This window comes from Bubalus kerabau, chromosome 7, assembly GCF_029407905.1.
Source record: "Bubalus kerabau isolate K-KA32 ecotype Philippines breed swamp buffalo chromosome 7, PCC_UOA_SB_1v2, whole genome shotgun sequence".
In the NCBI taxonomy this organism is placed as follows: Eukaryota; Metazoa; Chordata; class Mammalia; order Artiodactyla; family Bovidae; genus Bubalus; species Bubalus kerabau.
This window is the reverse complement of record NC_073630.1, coordinates 22,857,456-22,885,185: the sequence shown is the minus strand read 5'-3', so window position 1 is coordinate 22,885,185 and position 27,730 is coordinate 22,857,456. Positions and strand designations below refer to the sequence as shown.

General features: G+C 38.1%; 1 protein-coding gene and 1 long non-coding RNA gene across 3 annotated transcripts in view; both read left to right on the top strand.

The window, feature by feature from the left end:
- On the top strand, window positions 1–27,018 carry LOC129657532 (uncharacterized). The gene is made up of 2 exons (XR_008716785.1): window positions 1–1,083; window positions 4,917–27,018. It is a non-coding gene; the product is annotated as an uncharacterized LOC129657532 (long non-coding RNA).
- The window catches only part of PPP3CA (protein phosphatase 3 catalytic subunit alpha), a 323,930-nt gene that overhangs the window by 1,197 nt on the left and 295,003 nt on the right, over window positions 1–27,730 (top strand). The gene's annotated exons all lie outside the window — the stretch shown is intronic.

Below are 27,730 nucleotides of genomic sequence, written 5' to 3'. Positions count from 1 at the left end.
TATGGTTTTCGTTTGCAGAGGGAGGGGTGATTTATGGCTTTTAAAAAATTAATATGGCATTTTTATGTGGCCGTGGCTTTCCACCGCCTGCCTCGCCCGGGCATGGTTCTCTCGGCTCTCTATTGCAGCAATTCCCTCTGCGCCCCCTCCCCCTTCCCCTCCCCCCGAAAAGGGCCTGCACAGGACTCGCGAGAGAGCGGGAGAGCGTGGGGGGAGCCCGGCGCTTCCTTCCGCGCGGGGCGGGAGCGGCCGCACTGAGGGGGCGGCGGAGGGCACGCGCCGGGGCCGCGGGGGTCGTGGGAGGCGGGGGACGACCCGCGAGCCCCGCCGCCGCCGCAGCCCCGGGATTCCCCGCCAGGCCCTGAGAAAGACAGGAAAAGCTGTTCCCCAGCCTCCATCGCCGCCCCCAGCCTTCCCCAGCCGACCTGTCATTGCTCTCGAACGGTGCCCCGCAGAAGCACACCTCCCCGGTGCTGGTAACTTCACCCGGCTCGCCCCTTCCGTGCCCCTGGCACCCGCTCCTGAACGGGCTATTTGATTTCTATCATTGGCTCTTCTCCCCCGCCCCGGGATCACAGACTCCGGGCAGCAGTGGCTCTGGGGTTTTTGGAGGAGAGAAGCAGGGATGCCTCGGGTGTGGAAGGGGACAAGTAGTGGTCTCTCTCGCACCCGGGAATCCGTCGTCTCCGTTGTACTCATGGAGTGGGGAAGGAACCATGCTATACATTCTGGAAGGATGAAGCAACAGAGCAGATATACCAGGTTTAAGTAGTATCCCTACTTAATGTAAGCGTCCCTACACTCCTGGGGTCAGGACTGAGCAGAGCAGGGATGTGCATAGGCTGAGCGGGCCTCTGAAATTGGAAACAGCTCGGGCTGGTATAGAGAGAGTGTGTGTGTATGCCTGTGTGTTGTGTGTAGAACAGAGATTGTATCTAATGTGGCCTGAGCATGCAACTAGAGTGCAAGGCAGTGAAGTCATGTGCACCATGAACACTTAGGTGAAGTAACCCAGCAGTCTAAAAACCGTGCATGATGCCTGAGTCCTTCGGAGACTTCAGAAATGTTCATGGCTCCACTCAGGTTGGCTCAGTTTTTTAGTTTTTGTTTTTAAAGTGATGTGTGTGTGTGTGTGTCTTGTCTTGTTTTGGTTCTATTAGAATCATTCGTGCTTCAGTGCAGTATTCATAGACCCATCAAAATAAGTAGGTAGTATCTCTACCAAAATGACTTGAAATAGGTCTACAGATGCACAACTGTTCTTTCTGCAGGCATGGATTCTCATGTAAACAGTCAATTCAGATTCATTCAGAATTATGTTTTGTGTTAAGGGCCTGTGTTGACATTTAAAAAAAATTAAGACCTTTTGCTGAAATAGCAGAGAATAACTGTCTCCCTTAAGGTGTGAAGTTTAGGTGTAACTCCAGTCTGTATGTTGAGATTACCTTTTTTCAAAACACTTGATATAAAGCTTACAATTCATATGACAGCAGTAAATGTGTCAGCAATGAGGAAACACTCATATGTGCACACAGAATATCAGTTCTCTGTTTTAAGTCACAAAATGTGGCTTCTTAATGTAATTGTAAAATTGTCATCAAGTGAAGATTGTGAAAATAATTGTTCATACATTCTGGCTCAGTGTCTTTAATGGTTTATGTGGAAGTGCATTCAACCATTCCATGGTTATTCTGTCTTGCTTTTTTACAGTAATATATTGTATACATTTTATCATAAATGGCTTTTCATTATACATACACATGACCACCCATAATTCAGAAAATTTAGTTTACATGTTTTTGCAGAACTGAAATGTGAACAAGTATAATAGACTCACAATAGGAAAAGTTAATTTTGCATATGTTTTGATAGGGATCTTGACGTGAAATTTTGTGAAAATTTTGTTTATTGAAAAAGTTTTATTGATGAATCCTGATTTTAAGGTGGAAATACTACTGCTATTCCTCTTATGTTTTCTTATAGACTTTTTACTGTTGGCTTAAGAGGCGTTATTGAAAGTTGGCTTTAACATTTAGTCATACCTATGAGTTTTACAATTAATTGAGATGATAATCTGTTTTGATTATCAGTCTTCTATGATATAGCAGTTCCACATGAATATATATATGTATATACTTAGCAAGTAGAAAGTACATATTTTCAGAATGGAAAGCAGATTACCAAAAGATTTTTCAGAGTTACAAAAATTTGATAAGATACAATTCGTGAAGCCATGAAGCCATGACTTTAAATTTTGTTAGACTTTATCTCCCTGATCTGAGATTGACTCATTTTTTTTAATGTAGGCAAGGGAAATTTTTGTGTTCCATAAGCATTTTTTCATTTTAAGAAGTATGGATAATATTTACTCACACATGGGAATAAGAACTTGGATCGCTATTATTGTGGCAGGCCATGGCATTTGTTTATAGTTATCTTCATTACTGTGATCTGGCTTTTATTGTATATTAGACTACTATTTACAAATAAAGCTGTGCTTGTGGTTTTGTTTGTAGTAATGCGATGATGTGACAGCTTTCTTGATTTGTGTTTCCAAAATACAACTTGAGAAAGGTAGGTAGGCTGAGTTTTAGTCTCAGTTGTGCAATTTTGCAGATATTCAGCATCTTCTTGAAGGTGTTCACACATGCTGGTCAGTCAGTAAACCTAAAAAATGGAAGGGAATGGCAGCATTGGAGAGGGAACGCATTCATTTAGATAACATCAGAAAGAAAGTTACTTCATCTAGCTAAACTGGAGCGGTTTTATTTAGACTGTTCTTGGAATAAAAACAGTGCAAAGTATAAAAATTCAGAGAAGACATCTTGGTAGTGCCATTTGTTGGAAATCAGAATAACTTGATCCATTTACTGTTTGGTATTTTAAAAAAGAAAACATTGTATAATTATAAGGCAAAAGACAAAGGGCAATAAGTAGAAGAATAACTGTTTCCCTGTCCCCCCATTCCACCCCATAGTGTGGTTTTTCTCTTCAGTGCTGCTCCATGGGCCTCTTTCCAAACTCTGCCTTCCATCATGCCTCTGCCTGGTCCTGCCTTTAAATCTTGTCTGTGGCCCTAACATTCCCTATGGTCTGTGGGACTCTGTTAAACACCGGGAGGAAATTGACCTGCATGTGTTGAGTCTGCTGTTTTGGTCCATCTCTTGCCCTTTTCTCTCTTCCCATCTTCAGGTATTTTGTAATGGGCCTTTGCTCTTAATCCAAGTTGCTTGAATGGTAGACATTCCAGATACTGTGGCAAGTTGTTGAGGGGTCAATTCCTGGAAAGCGTTTTGGGGAATTTCTCAAAACCCTTAGATTGGAGACTCTTGTGCTTTCTGCCAGATTGCCTCTGACTCTTGGGAATGCAAACAAACAAACAAACAAACAAACCCCAAAACCAGAGCTGTCTTTCTGTGTATTGTCAACTTATGTAGTATTTGTGCAGACAAAATACAGGTAGAGAAATTCTGGAAAGATATCTAATATCTTGTAAGCAAGATGATTGTCCTAAGTAGAATATTAAGTAAATAGGGATTCATGCCACTAGTGTTTCTAGCTGAGAGAGGCTGCTATATCAGTGATAACTGCCATGTTTGGTTCTTGGAATATTAAATAATGCCTTTTTTTTTTTTTGCTGTGTCAGGAAGAGCTCATTGTGAATTTATTTTACTGATGTTGGTTAAAATCGGTTGAGTTTTTCCATGTATTTGATTTTCCGTTTGAATTTAGTAAAACTGCATTAATTCAGTGTCACTAATTGAAACTTTGACTAAATTTCCTTGTTTGGTGACTGGAGTTTACATCGGCGCTGGATGTGAAAAAAGGGGTCTGCTGATCTAATTAATACTATAAGCAACATGATTTGGTCATAGATAATAAATAGAGAACAAATTCTTATCAGGACTTAGTGAACAGCATGCAAATTAATGCTGTTAATTACAAATTAGATTGATCTATTCATTAATCCTTTCAGGATTTCTACTATAAAGTAAATATAACACAAGTGCATTATTTTCAAAACGTTTTGTCTGCTTAAGGCAACAGTTGCAGCCAGGATTCTGGGAAACTCCAGTGACTCTAAAGTGCCATCAGTTAGAAGAATTAACATTTAAAAAATAATAGTTTTTTGGGAACTGTGGGAAAAGCCTCTGCTTTAAAGAACAATCTATATTAAGACATCCAGCTAAAATGTGAAAAAAAAAAAGCAAACACCTTAGAATCTAGTTTCAGGTTTACTCTAACATTTGTTTATATTAGTTTAGAAATATGTCTTGTAAAATCTATTTATTTATGATGTGTTTTTATTTGTAATTTTAGAGATATGAAATATGACTTTGATATAGTGTGCATTTGTAACTTTTATAATTGGCCTCTTATGCTTTTCCTTATCTTTTTTTGTGGCAGCCATGTGTAAAGTTGAAACTGATTATGAAACCAAATAAAGAATCCATTTAGAGTGACCTCCTTGGAAAACAGCATTTTTCTAGACCTACTTTCCTTTCAGCAAATCCAGTTAAATTACCATTTTGAAACTTTTGTGTAAATATTGGACACTTCTAGAAATGTAAAAAAATGATTCATGATATTGGACTTAGATAAAAACTAGAAAATCATTTTGTTAATTTTCTCGGCAACTTTTTAGAGTCTCATTCTGTTGATGTTTAAGAGAAATTCAGTGAGATTTGGAGTTCCAGCTTCCTATAATTCCACTGTTATGAGTTATAATGTCACAGGATAGTCCTATATGTAAACAGGCAGCAATTGTACGCATCAGTCACTTGTGAGAACAGAGGATCATGAAATGGGAATAGAAAGCTGGGAAGGTTACCCTTGATCCACCCACCTGGGAACCGCAGTTCAGACACTGCTGACACAGAATTACAAATGACAGTGTGTTAATGATGTATTTTCAGGGTCACTCAAGAGTAGTCAGAACCATTAATACTGAAATCCATGAATGCCTTGGGTCTACAGTGGTAGCTCATGTGGCATTTTATAGTTGAAGAAATGGAGACAGAAAAGATAGGATGGTTGGTCACAGGTGGGACTAGAATGGAGGTAAGTGTAAGCAAAGTCTTCCCTTTAATAAAGAGTCTCTTCTCTCTTGAGCATCTGTTTGGAACTGTCCCTTCTTTTAGCAATACCTAGGATGTCACATTTTGTTTCAAAGTTTCCTTTACTGAATTACTGACTGTATAAAATAGTTTTATTACAAGAAGCTTTTGATCTCTATGTTTAGCAGAAATTTAAATTTTGTTGATAAATGTTATAATCTGGTTTGATCTTGGCATGAGGTTAACTAAGGAAAACTGTCAAACATTGTTTCCTGTTCATGTAAATATGTACTCGGAAACAGAAATAACATACTTTCCTGTTAAGGAATTTTTTATACTTTTATTTTGTAAAGTGTTATTGTAAGACTCTTTGTCTGAACTACAGATAACAACCCATGTTGTTATTCTGGTTTTAGGATTTAGTTAATTTCTAGAGAGAGCTCAAGTGAAAATAGGAGCCATTGCTTCTTCGGTGTTCTACTACTTTTTAAAAATACAGTCAAGTGGAAATGATGTATACTGAAACAGCGTTTCAGTTTGTAAGCTGTCTTTAATAGTCTTTGCATTTTCAGCATTTTAAACCCATTTTATTTTATATTTCCATCTCCTGTATTCATACAGGCTGTATTCATTGATAAACTATCAATTATATTTTATATAAGAAATAAAATAAAAAATTTAATATTCCTCCATGGTGAGGGATTCTGAATAATTGCTTAAAACAGATGGACTTGAGGACTTAGACCTATTAGTTCCGTTCAGTTGCTCAGTTGTGTCCGACTTTTTGCGACCCCATGGACTGCAACATGCCAGGCCTTCCTATCCATCACCAACTCCTGGAGTTTACTCAAACTCATTTTGATTGAGTCAGTGATGTCATCCAACCATCTCATCCTCTGTCATCCCCTTCTCCTTAGCCTTCAATCTTTCCCAGCATCAGGGTTTTTTCAAATGAGTCAGTTCTTTGCATCAGATGGCCAGAATTTTGGAGCTTCAACTTTAACATCAATCCTTCCAATGAATACCCAGGACCGATCTCCTCTAGAATGTACTGGTTGGATCTCCTTGCAGTCCAAGGGACTCTCAAGAGTCTTCTCCAACACCACAGTTCAAGAGCATCAATTCTTTGGCGCTCAGCTTTCTTGATAGTCCAGTTCTCACATCCATACATGACTACTGGAAAAACCACAGCCTTGACTAGACAGACCTTTGTCGGCAAAGTAAAGTCTCTGCTTTTTTTATGCTGTCTAGTTTGGTCATAACTTTTCTTCCTAGGAGTAAGCATCTTTTAATTTCATGGCTGCAGTGATTTTGGAGCCTCCCCAAAATAAAGTCTATCACTGTTTCCATTGTTTCCCCATTTATTTGCCATGAAGTGATGGGACCTGATGCCATGATCTTAGTTTTTTGAATGTTGAGCTTTTAGCCCACTTTTTCACTCTCCTCTTTCACTTTCATCAAGAGACTCTTTAGTTCTTCATTTTCTGCCATAAGAGTGGTGTCATCTGCATATCTGAGGTTATTAATATTTCTCCCGGCAATCTTGATTCCAACTTGTGCTTCATCCAGCCCAGCATTTCTCATAATGTACTCTGCATAGAAGTTAAATAAGCAGGGTGACAATATACAGCCTTGACGTACTCCTTTTCCTATTTGGAACCAGTCTGTTGTTCCATGTCCAGTTCTAACTGTTGCTTCCTGGCCTGCATACAGATTTCTCAAGAGGCAGACATATTGCCGAATTTCAAATCCATTTCACAAATGCATATTCAGGTATTTAAAAATATATATATAAACTCTGAGGAAGCAGTTATCAGTTGTTAAAATGTTGTTTATGGAATTGGATGGATTCCTTTTGAGACCATTATAGGAAAGATTGGAACCTTGTGTTTTTATTTCCCTAGTCTGTTCTTTTGCCTGACAGCAAAATATAGTCAACTCTATTTTAAAAGATGGTCTATCTGACTTTCTATGAACATTTATCCCTTGCAGCTGGAAATTCTGCATGTCTCTGCAAAAGAGAAAAATGAGTAGAAATCGAGATTTATGTTAACAGCTGCCTGGAGATTATGACATACTACCTTTCAGCGTTTGTCAATTTCAGATACTTGCTACAGTTGTGAAACCAGAAGAATGATGATTGATATTCAGAGAGAATGTTTTATTCATATGCAGTTAAACTAAAAACAATTCCTGTCAGTTCCAGGATTCTAAGGGTTAAAAACTTTGGTGACTGTATAGCTCCCATTTTTCTTTTTGGGAGGAGCAACTGCTTCTGATTTAAATGTTCAGTTGTCTACATGTAGTATTAGGATGTTTTGGAAATTCTAGTATGTCGGTGTGTAAACTATGTCTCCCAAGTTGTTGCATTTACTTGGAAGTTACATAAAATGACTTGTTAAAATATATATTCAAGGTTTTAGTTTGAAAAATATGGTCATTGAACCGATAGTGCCAAGCTCAATGCCTTGCTCTTCAGGCATTGAATAAATTCTTGTTGAATGATTTGGGCAGTGCAAAATTATCAGGTGCCTCCAGAAGCCATAAACGGAGACACATTATATGTTTATATTGAGTTTATTATATCAATTCTGATTCTCTGTAAATGGTTCTGCTTGGTTGATTAGAATGCTTCCTTCTCCAGCCACATCAGGGAATGGACTAGGAGAAGAAGGCATTACTAAGGTGACACAATTAGATTGAGGGCAGTTTTGTTGTTTGGTCATTTGGACTGGCTTAATGCCAGCTGAGTTTAAAAGGCTCAGTCCTTTTCAACTTAGCATATTAACTTGAAATCTTTCTTTCAGTTTCTGCTGTATTTCTCCTTAGCCTGACTGATTTCTGACAAGTGAGAAAAGATATGTTAATCATTCAGTGTTTGATTTATTGGGTGATTTATATGTTTTAATTATTGTCCAGGCATGGTCATGAAGAGAAAAATGACCTGGCAAATTTCATGACAACAAAAACAAAGCAAAAGCAAGACATAAAAAATCCAAACCAAAACAAAGCAAAATCCTCTTCCTTTGTTTGCATCTCAATTTATCATTTTCTCTAAAGCTTTTGTAATCCAGTAATGCAGCCCTCTTCAGTATAATTTCCTGCCCTGCTTTGGCCCCTGCAGTGTCTGCTATGTAGTGGGAAGATATATGGGCTATGAGATGGTAAAAGGTGACTAATTCTTCTGACTTCTTACATTCTCCTAAGTGGACTTTACGCCATCCTTTGACATTTGTATGTAAACATCTTGTGAGCTATATACCATTTTAACAAATTAAAAGCACAGTCTCTTAAAATAATAGAACCTGAGTCAGGGCTGCACGTTTGTGTTACAGTTTTTTTTTTTTTTTACAAAGAAATTACATTTCTTTTTATTATTAAACCTGGCGTTGTTGGTCTGCTATGTATACTTAATGCTAATAAAGTACATGCATACCTTCTCTGTGTGGGTGTGACTATTGGCATGATAACAGTTCTCATTATTTAATTCTCATGATTACAGCTTTAGTTCATATGTTACCTCCTGGGGGACGCACATCTCCTGATACCTTCAGCTGGAGTAGGGAAGGGACTCAGTCCCTTCATGTTCACAGTGGACAGCTTGACTAGAGCATGTTGCTGTGATGGTTAGTTTGTCTGGCTCTCCTCCCAAGGAAGTGGAGAACCCGGAAGACTGGGGCTTGGTTCCATTTACTTTTGTATCGTTAGCCTACCCTAGATTGTTAAATAAATGAAATGAGAGATTAAGGATAAGAGGGATTTAAAATTTTGAATTATAGGGTTCTTTTCTATTTTGAAAATTTTTTTGTGGATCTTAAGTCATGGGTGGCTCATAAACGTGAGGAGTTTCTTGATTTGTAAGTACCAGTCCTGTAGAAGGGTTTCTTCCACATGAGTTTTGAAATGCTCTGTTTCATAGTGGGGGTCCTATGATTTCTGTGCAGTAGCCAGCTTGCAGAAGCTGCAGGCAGTGGTGGCTTACCCAGGGAGTGCTTGGTGTTCAGTGAGTCAGTGTCAGTCAAAGGGTGTGTAGGTTGGTTTACTCAAAGGCGGGCGATATGTTTTTCGTGGGGAAGATTGGTGATGAAGCCAGGTTGAGGGGTGAACTATTGTGACAGGCATTGGGGAGGCCCAGGGTCCACTTCACAGTTGTATTGCTTACTTAAGAAATGTGCAAATCCAGATGAATAAAAGTTAATACATTTTGGAGTCAAATAGAGATGTAAAACGTACTGCAGGCCCAGATATGAGATGTCTGTGTAATAATAAGAAAGACTCTGTCAGGCCCGGAATGCAGGGCTTGTGAGTCAGCCCTCCTCATGGCACCTCTACATGGTGAAGCCTTTGAGAAAAGTGTGGCTTTGGGATCCATGTCAACAGGGTGGCAGTGTGAAGAGGCGCCTGCTCTCCAGGGGCTCTTGTGGAGGGCCACGGATGGATCTGCACTATCCCAGACTTGGTCATATGGCTCCACATTAAGGCAGGCCAGCCAGGGCTTTCCAGGCTTTGGTTTGTGAGCCAGGACTTAATGTCTGATAGAAATACTTTTCCGTCAAGGAAACTATAGAGAAACTATAGTTTCCTACATAACAATCTCATCATCATCAACCTTTGCCCATTTGCACTTAGCAGCCAGGAGGGAATCACTCTTGTCTTCACCTCTGGGCCACATTCTACAGGGGTGCTGTCTTACTGCACAGACACTTCTAGAAACAAATGTGAAAAATTTGAAATATGTTGGGGGAAAAAAAATAAAAGAGATCCCCTCCCAGTGATTAAAGGATTTAAGTTACGACAGGAACTGGGATTCTTCAGTCTTGAAAAGGTTGAGTGGTGATTTAACTATAGATTTCACATATTAAAAAGTCTCTTTCTACAGTTTCTACATATAACATCACACTCAGATATTATCCACCACCACTTTCAAGTGGATTAGAGAAAATGCTGTTCAGAAGCATTGGGGATTCAGTGATTTTTGTTTTTTTAACCAGTTAAGGACATTTAACACTGGCATGGATTGTGTGGATCGTCTGAATGGAGAGACCACATGATCCTCATTTATTTGAGTGTAAATGAGATCTAAGTCTAAAATTATGGATATTTGGAGTTAGAAGAAACCTTGGAAATCTAACTCCTTTTTGGCCTGGAGCCAGTCCTCTGATTGTGAATGGGGGAGGGGGACGGGAGACCTTTTATCTCTCATACTTGCTCAAGTCTGAACCTAACAAAAATGAACAAATCAGACTCTTAGAATTGAAGGTGCCCCACAAATCTGGCTCAGGCCTTCTCCAGTATGGAACCCCTGTCCAGACTCCCTGTGGGATTGTTTCCCACTGCCTTGTGAACACATCTAGTGAGAAAGAGCTCCCAACTTCCTAAGAGTTCCTGCTCTAACGTTTCTGCTCACCAGAGTGTTTCCTGATGTTTGACGTCGGTCTGATGCTCTTAAGTACATGCTCGTCGTTCCTAGCTTTGCCCTATAGAGTTCGATAAAATGAACCTTTTCTGTCTTTTACAAAAGAGTTTATTTGATATTAAAAACAGCTTTCATGTTCTTAAGTCTTCTAGCTTTTCCCCACATGGCATGATTTCTGGGCTTCTCCCTATCCCAGTAACCTTCTTATAAAACCACGTCAAGTTCTCAGGGCCTCTTGAAACTGGAGAAGTGAGCAAAGATTCATCTTGGCTTACTTCCTCCTGTGGAACCTCCAGAACCATGGGCTGGGTTGCTTCACTTTTCTTGCCCTCTATGCCCCCGTGCTAACCTTTAAACTTCCTGGAGCTCAAGTCCTTTGCTGAAGGGCCCCAGTCTATCATCCATCCCGTGAGGCCCTTGTATGGGTGAGGACCACCATGGTCTGAGTGCTCTTACGTCTCCTGCCCTTTCCTACTGAAATTTCCTTCACTCATATCTTTTCTCAGTCCCTCTGTACCCCAGCATTAAGCTATCAAATACTAAATCTGCTCTGAAGTAGGACCTTTCCAGAAAACCTGGCTAGCAGATGCATTTTAACAGTGATTTTCTGGAGGCGTTGCTTGTATTTTGCTTGCTTTTATTTGGGATACAGGCGGGTACTAAAGTCAGCATGATAGCCTGACACCATGGTGGTTTAGTGGGGTAATTGAGGACAGGCCAAGTTCCTTGTTTACTTTTCATATCACACCATGAAGGCTGCTCAGCACCCCACTTGACCAGAGCCGGAACCTGCGTCTTCTGCCTGCTCTGACTTCTGGCACTCAGTCTTTCAAAGTTGTTGATAAACAGCTCCTAAGGCCATTGAATTTGGCTAACCCAGGGAGTCTGATTGTAATTTGATAACTAGTTTAAGTTTCACTGAGGCCTAAAAGAGGCCAGTGGCTTCCAACTGGGGTGTCACAACACAGGTCTGTGTTACACTCAGCTGTGAGGTATTAACAGCTACTGATAACCTACAGAAGTTTGCAAATGACATACTTTGAAACATCTATATATAAACCAGGGTGGATTCAAGTTCAACCTAAAAATGTTCCTTTCACTTGCATTCTGCTGTGTTTCCTCATGCGGGAGAAGAAGGGATGGAGCTGCAGCTGTCACGGTGGGTATTTGCATAGCTTGCGGTCCTCTTGATCCTGCCGATGTGCCTTTAGTCACAGTGGAGATCAGACATCCTTGTAAGCTGGGGCAATGTTTGCCTTTGTTTCCATGAACATTTTCGAGCCTAGCTTATTAGAACCTGGATTCACTCATGCTAGTGTTTTGTGCAAGTGGTTGTCGTATCATATGACTCTTGGTAGGAAAAAAGTCTGAGACTTGAGGTTAGAGAACAGACCGTTGCTAGACAGATCTGTAGACTGAATAGGTCTTGAAACATAGAGGTAGACACTTGTGGAGTGATTTCAAAGTGCCCTATGAAGCTTTCTCTCTTCGAACATCTCCCATGGGCCACACCTGAAATTCCATGATTAATTATTTAGTTAGGATAAGACTGGCCTTCTTTGATAGAGGTTTGAAAAGTAACTGATCTTTAAAAAATAATTTAGTGAATTGACTTTTTTTTGCCTTTGGGTGATACTGAATCCAGGAAAAAATCTGTATTTCAGGAGCCTTTTTGAGAGTGAACATTCGTTTCTCTTTTTACATCCATATCTCATGCCGCTTGTATCATTCCATTTTCCATACTGCTTCCTTCAAGTATGACTCATTTTAAATCTCCCAGTTGGTAAATAGATTAAATAATGCATTATTGAGTGTAAACTGGCTGTTTTAAAAAATATTATTTCCTTCACTTACCAAACAATTCATCTCCTCATCCATCCTTCCATTCAAACATCAGAGTTTAAGTGCCCCCTGGCCCTGTGTTGTGTTCTCAGGGCTTAAAATAAAGTAGACAATCTTTGAAGGTTACTGTCCGGCAGTGGGTGTGAAAGCAAGTCACAATCTAAGTTATAATTACTTTAATAGTAGAAGATGTGGCATTGCTGTGGAGTGCAGAAAAGGGAGTGACTAACTGTCTTCATAGACTGTACTTTCAGTTTTTGGCAAAAACAAATGAAATTAATATTAATTTTTTCTGTGTAGTATAATGGGAACATTATTAAGATATGGGTTTATTTTAAAATAAAGATAGCATAAAAAGTGTTGAGCATTTAGATCTGGAATTCTGTAGCTATTATAGCTATTATACCTGTGAGCAAAGTATGTGAGAGAATCATGGGCTATTGAAGGTGGATGTGTCTTTAAAAGTCAACCACTTCAACCATCTTCCAAAAAAAAAAAAAAAAGGACCTTCCTGTTAAATGGTTAACACATCCCCTCCCTCCATTTCCAGTGATGGGGAAGCATAATCAAAATGTGGAAAGAGGTTTATGGTTTGACAGAACCTTCATTTCAATTCTCCTTTCTCCATGTGCCAGCTGTGTGTTCATGGGAAATTTCTGCAATCATCCTGAACCCATTTTTTCTTACTAAAAAAGTGGAAACAGTAATACTGATTTTGAAGGTGGTAGTGACTGTGAGAGGAATTGTGTTTAAAATGCCTTCCCCACTGCCTGCTTATAAAGAGCCCTCAGGAGATGTTCGGTATTGTTATTGTTGTTTTATAGTTGGACAGCTCCTGGAAAGCGCAGTGGTATTCTTCTAGAGGTAGCCTGTATTACAGCAAAGACTTCCTCATGTCCTAACCATGGTCAAGTCCATTGTAGGTGGGGGCCTCTGCCGTTCCTCTGAAGCACTCGATAGAGGTCACCAGTGACTGTCCAGTTGCTGGTCTCTGGGATACTTGGCACAGTGGGTCACCTCTTTCTTCCTCAGACATTGTCCTCATTGTCTGTCATGGATTTCCTCCTCTGACTTCTTCGTCAGCTCGTCTTTATTGAGTCCTAAGTGTTGATGTTCTTTTAGCCCTTTAAAAGTTCTTCCAGGCAGTCTTACCCCCTTATACACATAGGATTTACTGTGGCTTCTAGGCTGATGAGTAACACATCTGTATTTGCAACGTAGTCTTTTTTCTGGATCTTTCTCTCAAACCTTATATGCAGCAGTTGCTGTGGATGGGTAAGGATGAAAATAAAGTGGGTTATTTGTTCTCCTGTGTTTTTTACCCTGGGTGGTGTGACCACCATCTCTCCAGTTAATTAAATCTGTTATTCAGTTCAGATCTTTTAAATACTCTAGCCAGTGCTGCTGTATCCTCCCAACATTAGTCTCTTTGCTTTCAAACTTATCCTCTCTCTAATATTATCACTAGAGTGATCAATTAAAAATGAATATCTGATTCTGCTCTGCATATTTGATTGGTGACCTTTTCTTGACTGAATTGTAAGAACTCTTTATATTATGGAATTTGACCCTTATTGCCTGAATATTGAAAATATTTGTAATATAGCATATGCCATATTGTATTGAACTTATTTTAAGTCTCTTCAGTTTATTACAGTGTAAGTTCTTGGGAACAGGGAGAATATTTTGTATTCATATGTGTATTCTGCGTGTGTCAGTGTTTGGTCTGTATAAAGTTGATAGAACTAAACTGAATGACTTAAAACTCCCAGTAATACCTTCCATGGCTTTCTATTTATTCTACTTCGGCACCGAACCCTGTTGCTCATTATTGTGTCCTTCTTTTGTGTAAAACTATTTTTCGGATTCCCTCAGGCATAGCTGTCTATGTTGCCTCTTGTACTTTGTGCTGAAAGGGTGTCACAAATACTCACAACACAACTTTCTGTTTAATTGTGAAATCTTTACAGGCAAGAATTTATTCACTTCGTCTCCCTAGGCTTAGCATGATGCCTGGAACATAATTAATCTTTTTTTTTTCCTCTCCAGCAAACAAATTGACTGGAAAAGCTATACTTGATCATCACTAAAATGTAACGATGTTAGTGACTTCTTTTTTTTAGCCCCTAATCTCATACTTTCAATTAATGTAGACCAAGTTGGGTTACTTTTTCTGGTAGCCTTGACTTATGGAGTCCCTGACTTCCTTATCCCTCTTCTCAGGCATTTTCTTGTAAACATATAAGCCAGGTCTCCTTTACTGTAGATTTTGTGATTATTTTATACAATTCTAAGCACAAAATTTTAAGTAACACACCATAATTTGGTTTGATCTTGCTCATCTTGTTCTCTGGTTCTAACCTTTTCGATCTTTCATTTAAACATATGGATTATTTTACCTCTTCTTTTTAGTTATTTGTTCCAAGTTATGTCCTTAGTAAATTTGCCTGGGCCTCTATCTCATAAGCCTGGCAACCAAATAAATTTTTGGAGCCAGTTTGGTTGATTGAGTTCACAAATTTATTTTAGGTTCTGCATATATAACATGGGAAAAAATCCCACCTGTGTTAATAAGGAAATTGTGGCTTCTATTAAAAAGAAAAAACAAAAGGGAGATTCTTGTGTAATTGTTGTCCTTGACCTTTTTGTTACCTAATTGATGTATTTTTTTTATAACTGTACTTTAGAATGATAAAAAAAATTTTTTTCCAATGCCTTTGCCTACTCTGAGACTTATTTTAATTCTTTGTCATTTGAAGGAGAAGTGAATTTCCCTGGGATAATGATTGGAGAGTTGGTGTGTTTATTAATGGCATATATCTTGTCACGTATTATTTCACGTGATTATATTGGAAGAGAACACCTTGTTAACCTGTTAGCTGCTTTGTTTCCCTGTGGAATCTTGCTCAAAATAGAGAAATAATAGAATGAATTTATATACTTTTGAGCTTCCTATTCTGAAAATGTTAGGAATAATATTGTAAATGCCCCATATGTGCATTAGCTAGCTCTAGCCTTGTAATCCGGAGAAGGCAATGGCACCCCACTCCAGTACTCTTGCCTGGAAAATCCCATGGACGGAGGAGCCTGGTGGGCTGCAGTCCATGGGGTCGCTAGGAGTCAGACACGACTGAGCGACTTCACTTTCACTTTTCACTTTCATGCATTGGAGAAGGAAATGGCAACCCACTCCAGTGTTCTTGCCTGGAGAATCCCAGGGACGGGGGAGCCTGGTAGGCTCCCGTCTATGGGGTCTCACAGGGTCGGACACGACTGAAGCGACTTAGCAGCAGCAGCAGCAGCAGCCTTGTAATCACTCTGAGGCCAGGGGAGCTTCAGTTCTCTTCCAGGGTCATGTAGTGAGTCACAGTGGTTGGAGCAGAGTTTTGGACTTCAGATCCTGGGCTTTTTCCACCAGGACACTAAGTTGACATGCACTCAAGGCCAAATCCATTAGGTGGTATCAATGAGTTGATGAAAAGTGAGGCTTTGTTTTTATATAAAATATTGTTTACTGCTGAAAGTCACTTTAGTGGAACATCATTGGCCTTTCCTGTGGGAGAAAAATGTAGCTGTCTTATGGGGCAAAGATATCTGCTTCCTTTTTAGAAATACGCAGCTGATACTCACAAACAATGGGGATTATTAACCAGGCTTTACTTGGCTATTACGGACCTTACCATGGTGTTGTAAGACAAACATCTAAAACATAAAAGAAAAAGTGCTAACTGTGAATTATATAAAGAAGGTATTTTTATTAGACCTTGAGTTTTTTTTCTCTCGATTAAAACTATGGAAAAAAAAAAGTTTGGTGCTGGTTATTGTATCTACTTGATGGCCCTTGTTGTAGAGTCTTTGCTTCTTTATATTCATTTTCGTATTTTTGTCACTAAAGCAAATAAAGGAAGCCACACATAGCTAAAGTGAAAGCCACTTCAAGGAGACGTCACATGAAACATTTTGAGGAGGGAGTCATGTGGTTTCATCGTAGCATTTTAGATGCAAATGCCAATTGTTTTGAGATCAGAATTTTTCATGTGCTGCTCATTGCCATTCTGTACTATGACGAATGCTTGGGACTAGCCTAGTTACACTTTTAAACTGATGTAATTACTTAAAAGGGTGATGATTCAGATTCAGAATTTTAATGCATCTCTGAGACAAGTGATTAGAGAAATTTATTTCTTTGTTCATATGATTGCTGCACACATTTCTGATCTAGCTGAATCTGGTTGGACCAGATTCAGCTGTGGTAAGTCCTGCAGGTGAAATAGTTCAGGTCATAGGCTCAGCTGGAACCAGAGATGAAGTAGGCTACCTGATGGTCTAAGTGTAAATTCAGGGAGCTCTAATTTCATGCTGGGGCCTCTTCCCTTGCTTCATGGCTAATGCCTTTGTATGTGGGAAAGTTTCTTCCCTGCTGGAATCAACTTGGTTTCATATTTTCTTTCCTCTCTTTTTTTCTCCCTGTGACATTTTTATGAACCTTGGACTTCAAATATGACTTTTTTGGGCGTGGTTGTTTTAAGGTGTTAACACATAGAAGAAAAAAATTAAATAACCTTAATTCTTAGAGAGGAGTACAACAAGGATGTTTCATTGACAGTTCTTGTTATATATATGTGTGTGTATATGTGTATAATATACATGTATATATGCACATATATGTGTGTGTGTATATATATATTTATTTATTTATTTCATGTCCTGAAAAACAGAATGTACATTGCAGTTTTCCTGCAGTGTGTGTTTATTTTAATCCTTGAGCCAGACCATGCCTGAAAAAAGTTTTACCTTTTAAGGAAATGATACTAAGATATGATTATGCCTAGTGTTTATTATTGCACATATAGATAATTTGAATGTTATTAGCATAAGAAAAATATCAGGTAAGTCTCTATCTAGATAGGAATATCTAAGTAAAATAACCAGTGAGTGAGCGTTCCATAGGGGCTATTCCTTATATGAACAATGTGAAAAATATGGAAGAAATGTGCTTGGTTACTTTTTAAAAAAAATGTGGCTTTAACTTGTGTCTTAAGAGTGCAATTGTAAAGTAGAAGATTAATATAGAGTGCGTCTTTTGAGAATTCCCCTATAAAGTATAGCTTCTGAACTCACTTTACTGTTTTGTTCTTTCTTGAACTGAGGAAGGAGGCCAGCATATTTGCAGTATATTCCAGGCTTTAGAATTTTTTCTTATGGAAGAGAGGCATGATCCTTGGAGTCTCATTTAGTGACAACATTTGATTAGAATTCAGTTGGAATGGACATGAATGAGACTTGGCATAGTATTATTTCTATGTATTCTTTTGAAAATGAAAATGTGCATAAGTTGCTTACTATATCTTTATTATTTTAAATAAATTTTCCCTTTCACTCTTATGCTAAACTGTGTATTGTGAAGTTACACTTCTTCATAAGTTTTCTAACTATGAGGTTTTGTGAATGATTTGATTTATTTCTGGAATGATGGAATTGTCTCCAGTAATGTATATTTTTAAATGTTTCTGTAATTATGTTGCAGTTATGTTAGAGATAATAAAGTTACCACCATCTGTTCCTATTTGAACTTCTGTCCTGTGAAGAGACAGAACGAGGAGTGATATTTTGCTTTTGATTATTTGGCATGTGCTCAAGGTACTGCTTTCCTCCTGAACTGCTGTCCCCAGCTGCTGCCCAGAGGTTTCCATAAGTGAGGGTAGTGAGTGGGAGAAAAAGCCACGGTACTTCTAGTCAGAGCAGTAGTGAGCAGTTAGATGTGATGTTTGTCTATAGGTCATCCTTAGTTGATTTATGTCATCTGTAAGAAACCTTTTTATGCATTTATTTCAGGATATGGCATTCTAGAGAATTCATTATATGTTACTTGTTGCTCTTTATGATGGAATTTGGCCCATAATGTTAAGAAAGAGATAATATGAAGGATGGAATGACTAAGTGATGGCACACCATCTCCAGTTGTCATAGACCCACCTATTTCTCTTTTAGAAACACTTTGCCATTCTTTTTGCTTCTCTTTAAATTTGGCCCATTTTGATTAAAATTACATTTGTCTCTATGTGGTTTCCTTTAATCCCTGTGGCAAAGCTTATCAGGTGGTTAATGTGGAAAGCTGTTCTGCTGAAGAGTAGTTTGGGATCAGAGAAGTTAAATAATTTGTTCATGATCACAGAGCTAATGGTGAAGATGAGATTCAAAAGTAGAACACTTAAAAATTATTTTGAAAAATTTCAAATATATGTAGAAGTTGAGAGAAGAGGGCATTTAACCCTCAGGTACTTAACTCAGTTAATCGTGGAGATATTCTGACTTCACTAAATTTGCTTTATATATAAATTCTTTTTTTCTTGACTTTTTCTTTGTTGAAGTGTTACAAAGACATCATTTTATCAAATGTCAAATTTTTACTCTGGGGCAAATGTTTTATCTCTATACCAAATGGTCTAAGTATAAGAGAGAATGTCCTGATGTAAATACTGTGAACAAATGAAAGACATGGGTAATCACCATTGCTATTCATTTGTTAATAAAATGGTGATGAAATAGCTAATGATTATTGAGTACTGATCCTGGACTAGGAACTGCCCCTTGCACTTCATGCATGTTAGCTTGTTTAGTTCACAGTAACCCCATGTTCTAAAATCATTTCATGTGGGTTCACATTGCTTTCTAAAAATGTTTATCTTTATAAAAGTGAAATAGTCGACACCGCCTTCAACTGTAATATCTTTGCCACTTCTTCTCATTTTTAATACTGATTATAATAATATATACTGATGGAGGGAAAGAAGGTTGCTGCCCCAAAGTGTTAAGGCCATAGAGCAGCAGGATCAGCATTAGCTAGAAGCACTGTAGAAATACAGACTCTCAGGCCATACCTCGGAACTTTTGAACCAGTCTGCATTGTGAATAGATCCTCGAGTGATCTAAATGCATGTTAAAGTTCGAGAAGCCCCAGATAGCATGTAAACAGTGTCTCCTGAGCATGGATGTACCTATAATCTCCTGGAAAATGTTTAAAGCAATCCAAGCCTAGTCTTCCTGATGACGAATTAAATTAGATTCTCTAGGTGAGGCCCCAGCATCAGTTTGTTTTTGTGTCTGTTTTTAAGTCTCCTGGTGATTCTTAACTTTGGCCAGGCTTCAGAATGCCCTGGTTTAATAGGGCTACAGTATCTTTCCATTCTGTTTCAGCCACTGAACTCTAAAACATTTCATCTTGTAAATCATATATAGAAAATGATGCTATCAATATAAATGAGAATTGAAAATGAAAGATATTTTTGGCTTACACTCGATCTTTGTGGTGATGGTAATTCATTGATAATTCTATAGAAAATAATTCCCTTTTATGAAACTGAACTTCCTCACTGTTCTTATCCTTCTTTGGCGCTAGGGAATGAAAATGTTGCCAAAATTTATTTTTTTTTTTCTCTTTTTTTTTCCCCCATCCTTTCCTTCAGGTGAAGAATTAGACAGAGGGAGGCAGGCATTGTGGAATACGAAATGAATAAAAACTGGGCTAAGAGTCAGTAAATAAATTTATGAGATTACACTGGATAGGAGTCTGTGTATTTTAATTTGCTCCTAAGTTTGCTGCCTGTGTGTGTATATGGATATGTGTTTTTCTTTAATTCAGTGACTTCAGTTCCAGACGTGTATTCTGTTCGTTCAACTGCAGTTGAACGAGTGCTTAGTAAATGCAGCCAAATGAACAAAGTAGTTGAAGGAAATGTAACAATGCAGAGAACTGCAGTGTTTATGCACTCCTTACCCTGAATTGCAGATGGAGTGGTTTAGAGTGTGGTTCAGTCGCCCAGTCGTGTCCGACTCTTTGTGACCCCATGGACTACAGCATGCCAGGCCTCCCCGTCCCTCACCATCTCCTGTAGTGGGCCCAAGTTCATGTCCATTCCATAGGTGATGCCCTCCAGCCGTCTCATCCCTCTGATGCCCTCTTCTCCTTCTGCCCTCAGTCTTTCTCAGCATCAGGGACTTTTCCAATGAATTGCCTCTTCACATCAGATGACCAAAATACTGGAGCATCTGGAGCCAAACTACTCTCATGAAATCCTAGCTCTGTTGCCTGTTTGCTGTGTGACCAGGGGCAAGTTAATTATGTGCCTCAGGTTTTGTTTTTGAAATCAGTAATTCAGGATAATGCTAGCATCTACCTATAGAATTGTTGTGGTGAGTAGATGAATTAATATATGTATAAACACTTTGAAGTGCTTTGTATTTGCCGATAATATTATGATTATTACATTTTCCATCTCTCAAAGAGAAAAGGTGGCTTATATATTATAGTATAGATCCTTCCAGGATATGGTGAAGGATGGGGAGCCTGGCGTACTACAGTTCATGAGGTCTCAAAGAATCAGACTTGACTTAGCAACTGAATAGCAACAACAGACCCTTACCCTCATGATTTTAGCATTTGAGAGATTCTTCAGATTAAAATGAGATTTTTCTTTGGGGAAATCGGGTCCCTGATTAGATCAGAGACATTGTGTTCAGAAATATATGTATTCTGACTCCATTATTCCTGGTTATGTTGGGTGAGTGGATTAATCAGTCTAACTTTGACTGAAGGGGTGGTGGTTAGTAACACTTGTCACATAGATACAATTAACCTTAGTTTGTTGAAGTACTTTATATTCCTTGAATATGAAGTGAGTGAAATTTGCTCAGTCATGTCTGAGTCTTTGCAACCCCATGGACTGTACAGTCCATGGAATTCCCCAGGCCAGAATACTGGAGTGGGTTAGCCTTTCTCTTCTCCAGGGGATTTTCCCAACCCAGGGATCGAACCCAGGTCTCCAGCATTGCAGGCGGATTCTTTACCAGCTGAGCTTTGAATATGAGGCACTGATGACATTCAGATTTTAGTCTTGAAAGTAATTGATTTTCCAAAAACCCTGTGGTTGTGTGTTTGAATATTTTTTAGCCATTCACTGCATTAGTTGCATTTTATCGTTTGGTCTCATTTGGGAAATGGCTTTGGACATAGAGGAGTGTGGTAGACAGATTAGAAGGCATTCATGGTAGGCCTGTGTTATTGGAGTATTAGAGTATTAGGACCATCAAATATGGATACTTTAAGGGCAGTAGTGAAAGTGAAAGTCACTCAGTCATGTCTGACTCTTTGCGACCCCATGGACTATACAGTCCATGGAATTCTCCAGGCCAGAGTACTGGAGTGGGCAGCCTTTCCCTTCTCCAGGGGATCTTCCCAACCCAGGGGTCCAACCCAGGTTTCCTGCATTGCAGGCAGATTCTTTACCAACTGAGCTATCAGGGAAGCCCTAAGACTGGCAGAGGATGAGATTTTTGGATGGCATCACTGACTCAATGGACATGAATCACAGCAGATTCTGGGAGATAGTGAAGGTCAGAGGAGCCTGGAGGCTGTAGTTCATGGGGTAGCAAAGAGTCGGATACCACCTAGCGACTGAAGAACACTACCAAGGGACCTGAAGGTTATGGTTTAGCCCAGGCCCTTTGTGTTACAGATGACAAAATTGTGGCTGAAATGTGAAGGTTTTAATGCTCTAATGAGAAATGCATATTTTATTTTTACTTATTTTGGATACTTTTCTCATTAATTAAATGCATTTTATGTACGTAAATACATATATATGTCAAGTGTGGCAAAAGTAATGTACTAGGAACACTGAGTATTTTTGTGAACATTTTTATATCTCTTTAAAGTTGTGATATCAGCAAAATAGATTACTTCTTTATCACAGTGATTGCATGCCTTTGGAATAAATATGGCATCTTATTTTCTATGGGCAAATTTAGGCATGTTTTTGTTGGCACAGAAAAAAATCACTATGTGAAGAGAGTGACTATTATTTATTTAACATTTCACCTGAAAGTCAAAATGTGTTCAAAAGAGTTCATTTGACAAGATTCTGGGTCAGAGTATTAAAGGACAAATGAAACAAGAATTCCTTATTCTTAATCAGGCTTGGGGGAAAGTGCCAACCTTCTGCAGGGGAAATGACTATAAATGGTCTTTGCAGTTAAGACACTGTCTGTTGCAACAGCTGCCTTTCTCATTGGCCTGTTTTTTCCCCCTTTCTTCACAGTACTGCTACTAAAAACACCTTTTTATTGGCACTTGAACTCTGCCATTTGACTCTTCAATGTTCTCATTTCCTGAAAGCAGTTAAATTTTCTTGCTCTTATCTTTGCAGTTTTGTGCAGTGTTGGTACCAAGCTGCTCCACTTTGTTTTCATGTTGTTCCCATCTTGCGGGTGGGTGGGGGGGTTGTTCACTGGTACTCAGTATCCTTGGAAGGGTTCCCTTATTTCATGCCAGATGAAAATAACAAATGAATCCTGCTCCTTCATTCTTTCATAGTTAGCTTTTTGCAGAACCAAGTTTAGAGTTAGAAAATTGAAAAAAATCACACTCTTAACACTGAAGATAGAATGACAGTCGTTCTCAGAGAAGGACTCTTTGGTCCTTGTTGAAATTTTAAAGTCTTTAGGATGAGGATTGCTTTTCCTTGCCTTAGTGATGTAAGTAATGTGTGTGTGTGCATGCTAAGTTACTTCAGTCATGTTAACTCTTTGGGACCACGTGGACTGAAGCCCTCCAGGCTCCTCTGTCCATGGGATTCTCCAGCTGAGAATGCTAGAGTGGTTTGCCATCCCCTTCTCCAGGGGATCTTCTCAACCCAGGGATCAAACCCATGTTTCTTATGTCTCCTGCGTTGGCAGGCAGGTTCTTTACCACTAGGGTGACCTGGGAAGCCCTAGTGATATAATAGTGCATGCCAAGTAACACCCAAAACTGTGTATTTACCTATGAAATGCTGTTGTGTTTGTTTTTTCAAATAAATGTGTATGGTTTCTGAACTATGTCTACTTTTTAAAAAAGTTGTGACTCTAAATGATTTGTCCTGAAGGACTTGTGTGTTTGCTTTTTATTTTAGTTAAGGTGTATGAAAAATAAATGTGTCTGGACATGCTTGCTTCTGTAGAGCTGCTGTCCTGGAGTGGCTTATAAGCGTTATCACTGGTAACATATAAGTGAGAAAATGGAATCCCAGTTTGGATCACATAGCTCACTGGGACATGGAAGCACAAGTTATGTCTGTGGTACTGGATAAGAGTCATTTGATAGCAAATAACATTAAAAAGCATCAAAAATAGCTTGTCTTACAACTAGAAGTCCAAGGATAGATTTGGCTTTAAACACACCTGTAAAGAGGTGTAAAGAGGTTTGGTTTTCCTCTTTATCCCTCTGGGATGCTTTCCTCTTAGTTGCTTTATAATCATGCAGGCTTTTTCCATGTTGAAGCAGAGGTACCTACCAGGAAATCCAGACTTAACTTGGTTCTTTCACTAGAGTTCTTAGAGTAGGTCTGACCCAGCATCCATCAGAATCCATATGATCTCTCTCAAAAGATTCTTCTTGGATCATATGCCCACTTTTGGATCAGTCATTGTGAAGGTCTCATAGGCCAAGCAGTTATTTGCAAATTAATTATAGTGTAATTACCAATTAGAACACTGCCTGTTGAACTCTAAAATGAGGGAATCGCTTTGATTGTGTCATGTTTTGGTAAAACTCTTGTAGCTGAAACACTTGTTTTTTTTCTATCAGAAGTGTATTTGTTTCAAGGAACACATTGAAATATTACCTTTAAAAAATATCCCATTGGCTGTGGTGATCTGTTTCTTAAATATTTTTTAAGTACCTCTATTATTTTAATATCCATACGTCAGTGAATAATTTAGTTCAATTGATTATATTTTAGGGTAGCTTGTAGGGAATGCCTCCCTAATGCTAGTGTCTGATTTCAAATGTAAACTATTTTAATCACAATTTGGGATAGATTTTGGGATAGATTACTTCTAGATTATATATATATATTTATATATATGCACATACACATACACACACACACACACACACATAGACACACAGACACACACACATATACTGGAAGAGTTGTGTGTATAAACTCTTAGTAGTTTATATAAGATAAAATATTATTTCCTGATCTTGTTCCTAGATTTAATGATTCTTCATAATTTTTTGGCCTGCTGTTCCTCTATTCACTGACTCCTGTAGAAAATGGGAATTGAGTGGAGGAAATGTGAGATACACACAGTATCTTATATATTCTTCACCATTATTCTAGGGAAGTAGATTTCTCCTTTTGAGGAGAGAAAATTGATATAAAGGGGCTAATTGCACCCAACTCAGTATATTTAATAAATATAATACCATAAAAACTAGTGTACTTAAAAGTTTGGGCTTCCCTTGTGGCTCGGCTGGTAAAGAATCTGATCCCTGGGTTGGGAAGATCCCCTGGGGAAGGGAAAGGCTATCCTATCCACTCCAGTATTCTGGCCTGGAGAATTCCATGAACTGTATAGTCCATGGGGGTTACAAACAGTCAGACATGACTGAGCAACTCACTTAAAAGTTTTTACTGGATCTACTTTGCCACACTTAGTAGGCTATTAATTTTGTATTAACATAAGTTTATTATCTCTTGGATGTTTAAACATATTCAGTAGTTGATACCTTTATAGTTTCATTCTGAACCCTCCTCTTAATATCCCTGAATGAATTCTTAACTCATATGTTTTTCAACTAATTTGAGAGAATTTTTTTCTTTTTTAACCCCATCCTAGCTGAAAGAAACAAAGTGCTATTCCAAAACTACTGTCAATTTTGTGTTATCATCTAATCTACTACCACCCATTCAAAATTGATGATTTAATGTTTGAAGGAGTATACTTAGTTTGTTTCAATTAAGGAACCTGGCTTGTCATGTGAAATTTTCATGGACTCTAGAGTAAGACTCATACAACTTCTAGCTGCTCTAGAAATTTATTGAAACTTAATGAACACTAAACAGATGTTTATGGGTGTGAGTGAACCTTAAATGAGGCATCTCCACTAATTTGTAGCCTTTCCTTGGAGGTATGCCAAACAGCTGAAAATCCGTAGTCAGCTATAATCTTCATCATTTCAAAAATAGCATATCACTAGCTTTTAAAAGTGATCATGCAATTTGTTCCTCATTCTTTTGTGAGGCCACATATTACTGAAGGAATTTCAGATAACTTTCTCATCTGTTCTTCCTTTTGTAAGCCAGGCAGTTTTTTCAATCTGAGAAATCTCTTTGAGAGAGAATGCATTCAAAACCTCAGCAGCTCATAAGAGTGAGTGCCTGCTTTTGAAATAATTTTTTCCTCTTCATTATCATTCTCATTTGCTGTCAAGTTAATTTTTTTTGTTTGTTTAGAAGTTGCTTGTCCAGCAGAAATGAACCTAGTCTACTCTAAGATGCTTGGAAACCTGTGTAGAACAATGTAGGAATTTAGAAGATTTGGAAAAAGAATCTCCAAAGTGGTTATCGTTATGCATTTCTTAGAATTTAGGTCCTTTTGTGCAGTATCACACGCAAGTGGTAGTATGTAGCGGACAGAACTTTGTAGTGTCAGAGTTCTCTTAAATTTATAGTGCATTTTATGTTCATTTGAAAATAGAGAATGCTGCTCTATTACATTAGACCCAAGCATAAGGTTTTAGATCCCAACTTTAAGAAACCTCTTCTGTCCTTAACTACAACAGAATACTTTAATGGTCTGTTGATAGACACCATCTATCATAGTCTGCTCTTAATATACTGTATGTCTTTATGTTACTACTATGTACAGGTCCAGAACGATTATTCCAGTCCTAAAGATATAATTTTAATCAGCCTAATAATTTTAATCAGGCTCCTAGATTAATAGTTTAAGATTGTTCAGGTAAGGGTATGCCTACCTCTTATCAATCTGTCCGAAATCTAATGAATCCTACTTACCTACCACTTCCATGATTTCTTTCAAAACTATTTTATTATTCAAGGAAGAATGTATAATTCTGTTTCCTTTCATGGGAAAATAATTTTTACTTAAAAAAAATATAGTTGAAGGTACAGTTCTAAAGTATGCTGTAAACTTACTTGAAAGGAATAATTTCATAAACAAATGTTAGTAGGTTATTTCAGTAGTAAATTTTTTCATACCATTTGTTTAAATATTTCAGAATCCATTACAAAGTAAAAATCCAATATTTATTCTAAAGCATGTGTGTATGCTATATTTTTAGTGAGTAATTTATATCCTAGAATGCTTTGATGTGTTATTTACTACACTGCAGCTATGTTTTAGAAAGTGAGAAATAATAATAGGCGACACTTGTTGAGTGGTTACATGTATCCAGTACTGTTCCCGCCTATTTTTCATGTGGCAGTTTCCCTGATATTCAGAACAGCTTCAAGAGGTAGGTACTCTGATCATCATCATTTTACAGCTGAGGAAATTGAGTCACAGAATGAATAACTTACCCAAGATCACACAGTTCGTAAGTGATGTTGGAGTCTCAACCCAGTGACTATGATTCCAGAGCCCATTTTTGCTTTTATGCAATATGCCTCCCAAAAGATTATAAGATTGCTGAGACTCTTACCAAGTAGATCATCAGGTTCAAATCTATACATACCCAGTTTATTAAATAGTCTTCTCTGATTAGAAGAAATGACAATATTGTTTAATTCAGATATTAGACATGACAAGTCATGCCATTATGGCACATATATTTTAATATGACATTATGTTTAATTTTGAGCCTTGTTTTAATCATGATCCTTGGAAATTATCTAAATCTAAAGAATAATGAAATGTACTGAAACAGCAAAATAGAACTAGATAAAGAGTTTGAAGTGGCAGGGGGTGCTGAACCGAGCATTTAAGACTGCAGGGCAGTAAGGAAATTCATTTGTGTGATAACTTTTCATAAGTACATAAAATTGAAGGAAAATTTCTACTATCTTGATTATGGATTGAATTAGTGGAAATTACATCATGTTGCCAAGGGGGCAAATTGAAGAGGTTCATCTTTTTGTGTGCGCATGTGGGTATGTGTGTACGTGTTGGGAGTGCTGAGATAAAAGAGCCACAAGGTTGTGTTAAAAAATAACATGTGACTTGGTTTTATTTTTCTGAGGGCTGCTTGTTTAGCTTTGTCTAGCTGAATACAGTCAGGTGGGTTATGGAAAATGATTGTGGGGAATTGGGCAGGTGTTTAATAGAGATGAATGAAACATTGGGGAAAAGTATTTAAAGAGATTTTCAAGGACATTTGCTTTGTTGTATGTGAAATGATTCCCTTCTCTATCCTCCAAGAAAACTTGAAAAAATCAAGTTTTTTGGTTATTGTTTTTGAGATGATGTTTGTATTTTTCTCAAATGCTTCATAAAAGACTGATTTCTAGTAGAAAAGATTGTCATATAGGTGACATCATGGAACAAGAAAATCGACTTACATTCAAGTTACAAGTTTTTAAATACTAATTAAGTATGACATATAAGGAAATACTTGGGCCTAGGTTAA